The 10,844-nt window shown below is 43.4% G+C and overlaps 4 non-coding genes across 4 annotated transcripts; all 4 read left to right on the top strand.

Moving 5' to 3' along the window:
- The first annotated feature begins 1,820 nt into the window (after positions 1-1,820).
- Positions 1,821-1,913, top strand: trnai-uau (transfer RNA isoleucine (anticodon UAU)). Its single transcript is given in 2 exon segments — positions 1,821-1,858; positions 1,878-1,913. It is a non-coding gene; the product is annotated as a tRNA-Ile (tRNA).
- A 1,109-nt stretch (positions 1,914-3,022) lies between these two features.
- On the top strand, positions 3,023-3,115 carry trnai-uau (transfer RNA isoleucine (anticodon UAU)). Its single transcript is given in 2 exon segments — positions 3,023-3,060; positions 3,080-3,115. It is a non-coding gene; the product is annotated as a tRNA-Ile (tRNA).
- A 5,314-nt stretch (positions 3,116-8,429) lies between these two features.
- Positions 8,430-8,522, top strand: trnai-uau (transfer RNA isoleucine (anticodon UAU)). Its single transcript is given in 2 exon segments — positions 8,430-8,467; positions 8,487-8,522. It is a non-coding gene; the product is annotated as a tRNA-Ile (tRNA).
- Positions 8,523-9,247: 725 nt separating this feature from the next.
- Positions 9,248-9,340, top strand: trnai-uau (transfer RNA isoleucine (anticodon UAU)). The gene is given in 2 exon segments: positions 9,248-9,285; positions 9,305-9,340. It is a non-coding gene; the product is annotated as a tRNA-Ile (tRNA).
- The last annotated feature ends 1,504 nt before the right edge of the window (positions 9,341-10,844 follow it).

Raw genomic sequence — 10,844 nt, 5'->3', positions numbered from 1 at the left:
CAAGCTGATAAGGAGATTTATATGTGAGGAATTGCAACCAAATTGTCAGCCTAGACCCAGGGGCCAAATCAAGTTTTTCCATTTTAAGTATCAAGTAATCAGTTTCATGAGAAACCCACATCAGTAAGAGGCTGGAGAAACAACACACACAAAAAGAAAACCCACCAATAAACCTATTATTTTTGTACCTTATAAATGTGTGTCCCGAGCAAAACACAGAACCACAACAAAACAAACCTATCAGTGTCTGCCTAAAGAACCAGAAGAAACTGAGGGTTTTTCCCCAAAGTGAAAGGGGCTTACCAACATCCTTCAAGTTCGCAACAAAGAGCGAAATAACAGTGCAATGAATAACTGTGCATAGCAATGAACGAATCCTCCTTACGATGTGATCAAAAAAAATTGAGGAGGAGAAGAAAAAAGAGTCCACATTATGAGGAACCGTGCCACCAGCAGAAAGAAAAGTTCACAGCATAATCTTGATAGCTAAGTAAATCCAGACAGTATATGTGGGAGAGGAGCTGTTTAGTCAAAAATATATTAAAACTGGACATCCAGAGTGAGATCCATCCGTCGGGAAACTAAGATCCTGGTAAAGAGTCCGGAAAGTCGTGTACCTGCTCCAGTGTAGTGAACCTCTTCTTGGAGCCTCCGTGGGGCACCTGCAGGATGGCTGGAAAAAGCATGGCATATGATATACCCCGGTCCCACAGTCACAGCTTCACTGTGTCAAATGCCTTGCGTTTCTTCATCAAAGACAAGGAGAAATCACTGTAGAATGAGAACCTGGATCTGTTGTAGGTTAAAGTGCCACCTTGGCTGGTCTGTTGTGCCGCTTCCATCACCCTCTGCTTATCTCTGAATGAATGAAAACGCAGCAACACCGATCTGGGTGATTTGTTCAGAGGCGGTTTTGGTGCTAGCGAGCGGTGTGCCCTCTCTAGCTTTATGTGGCCAGCTTTGGTAGTCAACTCGAGGAAGTGGGGCAGCCAAGTCTCGAAGAAATCCACCGGCTGACTGTGGATTTCAGTGTTTGGCTTGTTGGTCTGTGCCTTCTGCCAGACCAACAAGTCGAACATTAAAACGCCTGCTGTAGTTCTCTGCCATGTCCAAACTTTCAGAGAAAGCACTGACCTGCTTTTCCAACTCAGTTATCTGCGACTCATGCGCCGTGGCAGAAGTTTCAATAGCTGCAACACGGTCTTCAGCCTCGTTCAGCCATCGGCCAGCAGACTGTAGCTCCACCGAATGCTTGGTGATGGTCTCGGTGAAGGGACTGAGTTTCTCCTCGATCACTTTTACAATATTTGCAGTCATCAGGCTCAGGGCTTTTGCGAGGGCCGGGTCCAGCTCGTCAATCTCGGAGATATTAGATTCGGCCCAGTCACCATCTTATGTGCTTTCTTCAGGTGTGGGCGGGATGTCTGTTTTGTCCGTCTTCCTTTGGTTTCTGGCCATTTTATCAAAAGACTGCGGTCAAAGGTTTTCCAGAGACATAGCATGAAAGGTTCTTACAAAAAGAGGCACAAAAGTGAAATTATTGTCAGGATAAGCACATAATTAGAGCCGAGTGGCACAGAGCACCATCAAAAATGCACGGCTCACCTCGCAGCCATCACGTGACCCCTCTGAATAATTGTTAAATAATTGAAAATAAAGTAAAAAGAATGACAGAATGTACTTTTCTTCTTCCTCATGATCCCCAGAAAATTTATATTACGCAACTTGAGCATGTGACTTGTGGAATATTCCAAATAATTCTAACATAAATGCACTCTGCACAGTCTGCATTATACGATAAGTTATTCCACATTAAATAGGCTCCAGTGGCGCAATTGGTCAGCGCTTAGTACTTATACAGCAGTACAAGTGAAGCAATGCTGTGGTTGTGAGTTCAAGCCTCACCTGGAGCACAGCTTTTTAGAGCAGCCTACAATGTTACACCAAAGGAGAATTTTCAATGTAGCCAGAATCAGATAGAATCACCATGTCCGCTGATCAAGATGAAGCACTTATTGAAAGTGAGTGGGAAGGTAAATGAAGTTTATTGGAAAACGTGTCAGTTAGAATCTTTATACAGGGTGTTTCAAAAATTTTTTTAGATTATTTGAGATGTAAATATCCCAGAAACTACATAGTCTAGGCAAATGGAACTGAACAGGCTTAATGTTTAGCAATATAAGATTTATTCTTCAAAATTTGAATGAGAAATTCAAAGGTATGTGGAATCCACAAACGTTTTCACAAATTTTCAATATGCGCGCTGCCAGAGACACAGTACTGAACAAGGTGCAACTTGTAGGGTTTCATTCACAAATGTTTCCTCAGGACACACTAAACTGTCGTTGGAGGAATCTGGGTCTCCAGGCATGCACTTCTTGGGGTTTCGCAAGAGTTTTTCGCAAACCCGCTTGACCGTCTCTTCCAATGCTGGTGGTCATCCAGATCCTTTTGCCCTGCACAGACAGCCTTCCTCTTTGAACTTTTTGTGCCATGTCCAAATCTGCATTGCAGTTGGTGCATTTTTAGAGAATTCTCTCATAAATGCACAATGCACAGTCTACTTTATCTCATCTCATTATCTCTAGCCGCTTTATCCTTCTACAGGGTCGCAGGCAAGCTGGAGCCTATCCCAGCTGACTACGGGCGAAAGGCGGGGTACACCCTGGACAAGTCGCCAGGTCATCACAGGGCTGACACATAGACACAGACAACCATTCACACTCACATTCACACCTACAGTCAATTTAGAGTCACCAGTTAACCTAACCTGCATGTCTTTGGACTGTGGGGGAAATCGGAGCACCCGGAGGAAACCCACGCGGACACGGGGAGAACATGCAAACTCCACACAGAAAGGCCCTCGCCGGCCCCGGGGCTCGAACCCAGGACCTTCTTGCTGTGAGGCGACAGCGCTAACCACTACACCACCTTGCCGCCAGTCTACTTTATACGATATTTAAGTTAGTCCATGACATCGAGTCATACATGAGCTGATAGAAAAGAAAGGAGCTCCCACGTGGCTCCAGTGGTGCAATTGGTCAGCGCATGGTACTTATACAGCAGTACAAGTGAAGCAATGCTGAGGTTGTGAGTTCAAGCCTCACCTGGAGCACAGCCTACAATGTTACACCCAAGAGCAGCCTACAATGTTACACCCAAGGAGAATTTTCAATGTAGCCAGAATCAGATAGAATCACCATGTCCACTGATCAAGATGAAGCACTTATTGAAAGTTAGTGAAGTGACTGACTATGAAGGTAAATGAAGGTTATTGGAAAACGTGTCAGTTGGAATCATTATACAGGGTGTTTAAAAAAAATGTATATTATTTGAGATGTAAAGATCCCAGAAACTACATAGTCTAGGCAAATGAAATTGAACAAGCTTATTGTTGAGCAATATGAGATTTATTCCTCAAAATTTCACAAATTTTCAATATGCGCGCTGCCTGAGAAACAGCACTGAATGAGATGCAACTTGTAGGGTTTCATGCGCACATGTTTCCTCAGGACACACCAAACTGTCGTTGGAGGAATCTGGGTCTCCAGACTTGCTCTTCTTATGGACTTCTTGGGGCTTCACAGGAGTTTTTCGCGAACCCGCTCAACCGTCTCTTCCAATGCTGGTGGTTGTCCAGATCCTTTTGCCCTGTACAGACAGCCTTCATCTTTGAACTTTTTGTGCCGTGTCCAAATCTGCATTGCAGTTGATGCATTTTTAGAGAATTCTCTCATAAATGCATGCTGCACAGTCTTGTTCGACTGTGTTTGAGCATACTCTAACACACAAAACATCTTTTCCAATGAATGGCATTTCTATACCTAAAAAGATAAACACAAAAAACAAACATTAAATTTTGACCTGTTTCCACACAGGCTGTTAAAAATTGAGGCAAATTGAATGAAAATGGGCAAAGTTATTCGATTGCGAAATGATATCAATTTTTTTTAAACACCCTGTATATTCATTCGTCTTCAGGTTTGAGGTGGATCCAGAGTTGATCCCTGCACACAAAGCCTTAGTATGGCCAGGTTGTAGTTCAATATGCTAAAAATCCTATTTATATTTTAGGTGGATACTGAGCAAAACTGTTCACACCTCGTGGCAATTTTGGTCTACTCAAGCCACCAACCAGCATGTTTCTGGAAGGTGAGAGGAAAGCAGATCTCATACCAAATTAATAAAATTAACAAAACCCATCAGTGTTGTTTCAAGCAAACATCTTCCCAAGATCATAAAAATAATGAGACGACAGGCCTATAAGACAAAACAAAGCATAAATTTAAAAATATATCTTCTCACTTTAAGTGAGGGGTTTCTTTCTTGCCTTCTTTTTTGGAAAATCATCCACCTCTGTCTGTCTGTCCGTCCATCTTGTTCCTGTTCAGCATGCACTGCCACTGATTATGAAAGGTCAGGCTGGGACAATCATATCATATATATCATCATATTACAACATTATATAAATCACATGAATTTAATTTAAATAAAAATACATATGGATGGGGGGCGGCACGGTGGTGTAGTGGTTAGCGCTGTCGCCTCACAGCAAGAAGGTCCTGGGTTCGAGCCCCGGGGCCGGCGAGGGCCTTTCTGTGTGGAGTTTGCATGTTCTCCCCGTGTCCGCGTGGGTTTCCTCCGGGTGCTCCGGTTTCCCCCACAGTCCAAAGACATGCAGGTTAGGTTAACTGGTGACTCTAAATTGACCGTAGGTGTGAATGTGAGTGTGAATGGTTGTCTGTGTCTATGTGTCAGCCCTGTGATGACCTGGCGACTTGTCCAGGGTGTACCCCGCCTTTCGCCCGTAGTCAGCTGGGATAGGCTCCAGCTTGCCTGCGACCCTGTAGAAGGATAAAGCGGCTACAGATAATGAGATGAGATGAGACATATGGATGGTAATCCAGGCTTTCATGTGGGATCCTTCAAAGTCTTTCCTGCTCTGGTCCTGTGGGCTGGACAGTGCTGACCTGGTGATCTCATCTCATCTCATTATCTCCAGCCGCTTTATCCTGTTCTACAGGGTCACAGGCAAGCTGGAGTCTATCCCAGCTGACTACGGGCGAAAGGCGGGGTACACCCTGGACAAGTCGCCAGGTCATCACAGGGCTGACACATAGACACAGACAACCATTCACACTCATGGTCAATTTAGAGTCACCAGTTAACCTAACTTGCATGTCTTTGGGGGAAACCGGAGCACCCGGAGGAAACCCATGCGGACACGGGGAGAACATGCAAACTCTGCACAGAAAGGCCCTCACTGGCCACGGGGCTTGAACCCAGACCTTCTTGCTGTGAGGCGACAGCGCTGACCACTACACCACCCACCCTGCACTTATCAAGAACAATAAATACACCAAACAGATAAACTAATTAGGGGTAAGGGAGAGTGCAGACAAACCAAGAGTATATGTATGTGTGGTTGTATATCTGTACATATGCATATATATTATATAGACAAGAGTGTTTTACTGGAAAATACGCCAATTGTACAGTATCTTGCAAAAGTATTCATCCCCCTTGGCGTTTGTCCTGTTTTGTCGCATTACAAGCTGGAATTAAAATGGATTTTTGGAGGGTTCACACCATTTGATTTACACAACATGCCTACCACTTTAAAGGTGCAAATTGTTGTTTTATTGTGACACAAACAAGAATTAAGATGAAAAAACAGAAATCTAGAGTTTGCATAGGTATTCACCCCCTTCTGTATGAATCCCCGAAATAAGAACTGGTCCAACCAATTCACTTCATAAGTCACAAAAGTAGTGGCTACAGTGTGGTGGTGTAGTACAGTGGTGGTAGTATTATGGCTGCTGGGACCCTTTTCTCGATTACCGACAGCAGCTCGATGTGGATGTGCATGTAAACATACTGAATGTTACTCATACCAAAGGAGAATTTTCAGTCAGTACGTTTACATGCACATCCAAATCGAGCTGCTGTCGGTAATTGAGCAAAGGGTCCCAGCAGGGGTGCCAGAGAAATCCAATCCTACATGCACACAAGGAAATCGAGCTATTGTGTGAGGTACATTGTGCACCCGAGCCACAGGTGGCGCTACACGCCCCATCGTGTTGGTACACTTCCGGTTGTCGTCATGAAGAAGAGCTATTCAAGAGTGTAAGCAAATTTATCAGTTCCGTGTTCTCCATTGCGCGTTTTTCTCCCGTCCATGAATTTTAATATATTCAACTCCTTAAGCTGAATGAGCATGAACTCTGTCTCCTCATTGCTCCAGAAATGCACGTTTCTGCTCGCCATTTTCTCTTCTTCGTTTGTTCCTCCTGACCTCTTCTGCTGCTCGCTACTACTGTTGTCATGCCGACCGAGGCTGTCGTGTTTCCCGCTTGTGGTCTCGTCACTCGTCACTTCCGGAAGGGGCAGTGCTGAAGTAAGTAGCTCGACTACATAGCTCGATAGGGTATACATGCACTAAGTAGCTCGGCAAAAATTGCATAATCTAGGTCGTGTAGCTCGATTACGAGAAATCAAGTTCGGTTCAATTTCAGCCTAGCTAAGGTGTTTCCATGGCATTTACAGTGGTGCTTGAAAGTTTGTGAACCCTTTAGAATTTTCTATATTTCTGCATAAATATGACCTAAAACATCATCAGATTTTCCCACAAGTCCTAAAAGTAGATAAAGAGAACCCAGTTAAACAAATGAGACAAAAATATTGTACTTGGTCATTTATTTATTGAGGAAAATGATCCAATATTACATATCTGCGAGTGGCAAAAGTATGTGAACCTCTAGGATTAGCAGTTAATTTGAAGGTGAAATTAGAGTCAGGTGTTTTCAATCAATGGGATGACAATCAGGTGTGAGTGGGCACCCTGTTTTATTTAAAGAACAGGGATCTATCAAAGTCTCATCTTCACAACACATGTTTGTGGAAGTGCATCATGGCACGAACAAAGAAGATTTCTGAGGACCTCAGAAAAAGCGTAGTTGATGCTCATCAGGCTGGAAAAGGTTACAAAACCATCTCTAAAGAGTTTGGACTCCACCAATCCGCAGTCAGACAGATTGTGTACAAATGGAGGAAATTCAAGACCATTGTTACCCTCCCCAGGAGAAATCACTGTAGAATGAGAACCTGGATCTGTTGTAGGTTAAAGTGCCATCTTGGCTGGCCTGTTGTGCCGCTTCCATCACCCTCTGCTTATCTCTGAATGAATGAAAATGCAGCAACACCGATCTGGGTGATTTGTTCAGAGGCGGTTTTGGTGCTAGCGAGCGGTGTGCCCTCTCTAGATTTATGTGGCCAGCTTTGGTAGTCAACTCGAGGAAGTGGGGCAGCCAAGTCTTGAAGAAATCCACCGGCTGACTGTGGATTTCAATGTTTGGCTTGTTGGTCTGTGCCTTCTGCCAGACCAACAAGTCGAACATTAAAACGCCTGCTGTAGTTCTCTGCCATGTCCAAACTTTCAGAGAAAGCACTGACCTGCTTCTCCAACTCAGTTATCTGCAGCTCATGCGCCGTGGCAGAAGTTTCAATAGCTGCAACATGGTCTTCAGCCTCGTTCAGCCATCGGCCAGCAGACTGTAGCTCCACCGAATGCTTGTTGATGGTCTCGGTGAGGGGACTGAGTTTCTCCTCGATTACTTTTACAATATTTGCAGTCATCAGGCTCAGGGCTTTTGCGAGGGCCGGGTCCAGCTCGTCAATCTCGGAGATATTAGATTCGGCCCAGTCACCATCTTATGTGCTTTCTTCAGGTGTGGGCGGGATGTCTGTTTTGTCCGTCTTCCTTTGGTTTCTGGCCATTTTATCAAAAGACTGCGGTCAAAGGTTTTCCAGAGACATAGCATGAAAGGTTCTTACAAAAAGAGGCACAAAAGTGCAATTATCATCAGGATAAGCACATAATTAGAGCCGAGTGGCACAGAGCACCATCAAAAATGCACGGCTCACCTCGCAGCCATCACGTGACCCCTCTGAATAATTGTTAAATAATTGAAAATAAAGTAAAAAGAATGACAGAATGTACTTTTCTTCTTCCTCATGATCCCCAGAAAATTTATATTATGCAACTTGAGCATGTGACTTGTGGAATATTCCAAACAATTCTAACATAGCTCCGGTTTCCCCCACAGTCCAAAGACATGCAGGTTAGGTTAACTGGTGACTCTAAATTGACCGTAGGTGTGAGTGTGAATGGTTGTCTGTGTCTATGTGTCAGCCCTGTGATGACCTGGCGACTTGTCCAGGGTGTACCCCGCCTTTCGCCCGTAGTCAGCTGGGATAGGCTCCAGCTTGCCTGCGACCCTGTAGAAGGATAAAGCGGCTAGAGATAATGTGATGTGTGTGATGTGATAATTCTAACATAAATGCACTCTGCACAATCTGTATTATACGAGAAGTTATTCCACAAGATTGAGTTGTACGTGAGCTGATAGAAACAACCAGTACCCTATGTGGCTCCAGTGGCGCAATTGGTCAGCGCATAGTACTTATACAGCAGTACAAGTGAAGCAATGCTGAGGTTGTGAGTTCAAGCCTCACCTGGAGCACAGCTTTTAAGAGCAGCCTACAATGTTACACCAAAGGAGAATTTTCAGTGTTGCCAGAATCAGATAGAATCACCATGTCCACTGATCAAGATGAAGCACTTATTGAAAGTGAGTGGGAAGGTAAATGAAGGTTATTGGAAAACGTGTCAGTTGGAATCTTTATACAGGGTGTTTCAAACATTTTTTAGATTATTTGAGATGTAAATATCCCAGAAACTACATAGTCTAGGCAAATGGAACTGAACAGGCTTAATGTTTAGCGATATAAGATTTATTCTTCAAAATTTGAATGAGAAATTCAAAGGTATGTGGAATCCACGAACGTTTTCACAAATTTTCAATGTGTGCGTCGCCAGAGACACAGTACTGAACAAGGTGCAACTTGTAGGGTTTCATTCACAAATGTTTCCTCAGGACACACTAAACCATTGTTGGAGGAATCTGGGTCTCCAGGCATGCACTTCTTGGGGTTTCGCAAGAGTTTTTTGCAAACCCGCTCGACCGTCTCTTCCAATGCTGGTGGTCATCCAGATCCTTTTGCCCTGCACAGACAGCCTTCCTCTTTGAACTTTTTGTGCCATGTCCAAATCTGCATTGCAGTTGGTGGATTTTTAGAGAATTCTCTCATAAACGCACGCTGCACAGTCTACATTATACAATATTTAAGTTAGTCCATGAAATCGAGTCGTACATGAGCTGATAGAAAAGAAAGGCATTCACATGTAGCTCCAGTGGCGCAATTGGTCAGCGTGTGGTACTTATACAGCAGTACAAGTGAAGCAATGCTGAGGTTGTGAGTTCAAGCCTCACCTGGAGCACAGCTTTTAAGAGCAGCCTACAATGTTACACCAAAGGAGAATTTTCAGTGTTGCCAGAATCAGATAGAATCACCATGCCCGCTGATCAAGATGAAGCACTTATTGAAAGTTAGTGAAGTGACTGAGTGGGAAGGTGAATGAAGTTTATTGGAAAACGTGTCAGTTGGAATCATTATACAGGGTGTTTAAAAATTTTTTTATATTATTTGAGATGTAAAGATCCCAGAAACTACATAGTCTAGGCAAATGAAATTGAACAAGCTTATTGTTGAGCAATATGAGATTTATTCCTCAAAATTTTACAAATTTTCAATATGCGCGCTGCCTGAGAAACAGCACTGAATGAGATGCAACTTGTAGGGTTTCGTGCACACACGTTTCCTCAGGACACACCAAACTGTCATTGGAGGAATCTGGGTCTCCAGACTTGCTCTTCTTATGGACTTCTTGGGGCTTCACAGGAGTTTTTCGCGAACCCGCTCAACCGTCTCTTCCAATGCTGGTGGTTGTCCAGATCCTTTTGCCCTGTACAGACAGCCTTCATCTTTGAACTTTTTGTGCCGTGTCCAAATCTGCATTGCAGTTGATGCATTTTTAGAGAATTCTCTCATAAATGCATGCTGCACAGTCTTGTTCGACTGTGTTTGAGCATACTCTAACACACAAAACATCTTTTCCAATGAATGGCATTTCTATACCTAAAAAGATAAATACAAAAAACAAGCATTAAATTTTGACCTGTTTCCACACAGGCTCTTAAAAATTGAGGTAAATTGAATGAAAATGGGCAAAGTTATTCGATTGCGAAATGATATCAAATTTTTTTTGAAACACCCTGTATATTCATTTGTCGTCAGGTTTGAGGTGGATCCAGAGTTGATCCCTGCACACAAAGCCTCAGTATGGCCAGGTTGTAGTTCAATATGCTAAAAATCCTTGTTATAGTTGAGGTGGATCCTGAGAAAACTGTTCACACCTCGTGGCAATTTTGGTCTACTCAAGCCACCAACCAGCATGTTTCTGGAAGGTGAGAGGAAAGCAGATCTCATACCAAATTAATAAAATTAACAAAACCCATCAGTGTTGTTTCAAGCAAACATCTTCCCAAGATCATAAAAATAACGAGACTACAGGCCTATAAGACAAAACAGAGCATAAATTTAAAAATATACGGTATCTTCTCACTTTAAGTGAGGGGTTTCTTTCTTGCCTTCTTTTTTGGAAAATCATCCACCTCTGTATGTCTGTCTGTCTGTCTGTCCATCTTGTTCCTGTTCAGCATGCACTGCCACTGATTATGAAAGGTCAGGCTGGGACAATCATATCATATATATCATCATATTACAACATTATATAAATCACATGAATTTAATTTAAATAAAAATACATATGGATGGTAATCCAGGCTTTCGTGTGGGATCCTTCAAAGTCTTTCCTGCTCTGGTCCTGCAGGCTGGACAGTGCTGACCTGGTGATCTCATCTCATCTCATTATCTCCAGCCGC

The sequence above is a fragment of the Neoarius graeffei genome, chromosome 15 (genome assembly GCF_027579695.1).
Source record: "Neoarius graeffei isolate fNeoGra1 chromosome 15, fNeoGra1.pri, whole genome shotgun sequence".
In the NCBI taxonomy this organism is placed as follows: Eukaryota; Metazoa; Chordata; class Actinopteri; order Siluriformes; family Ariidae; genus Neoarius; species Neoarius graeffei.
The sequence above is the reverse complement of the archived record's forward strand: the minus strand, read 5'-3'. Positions and strand labels throughout refer to the sequence as shown.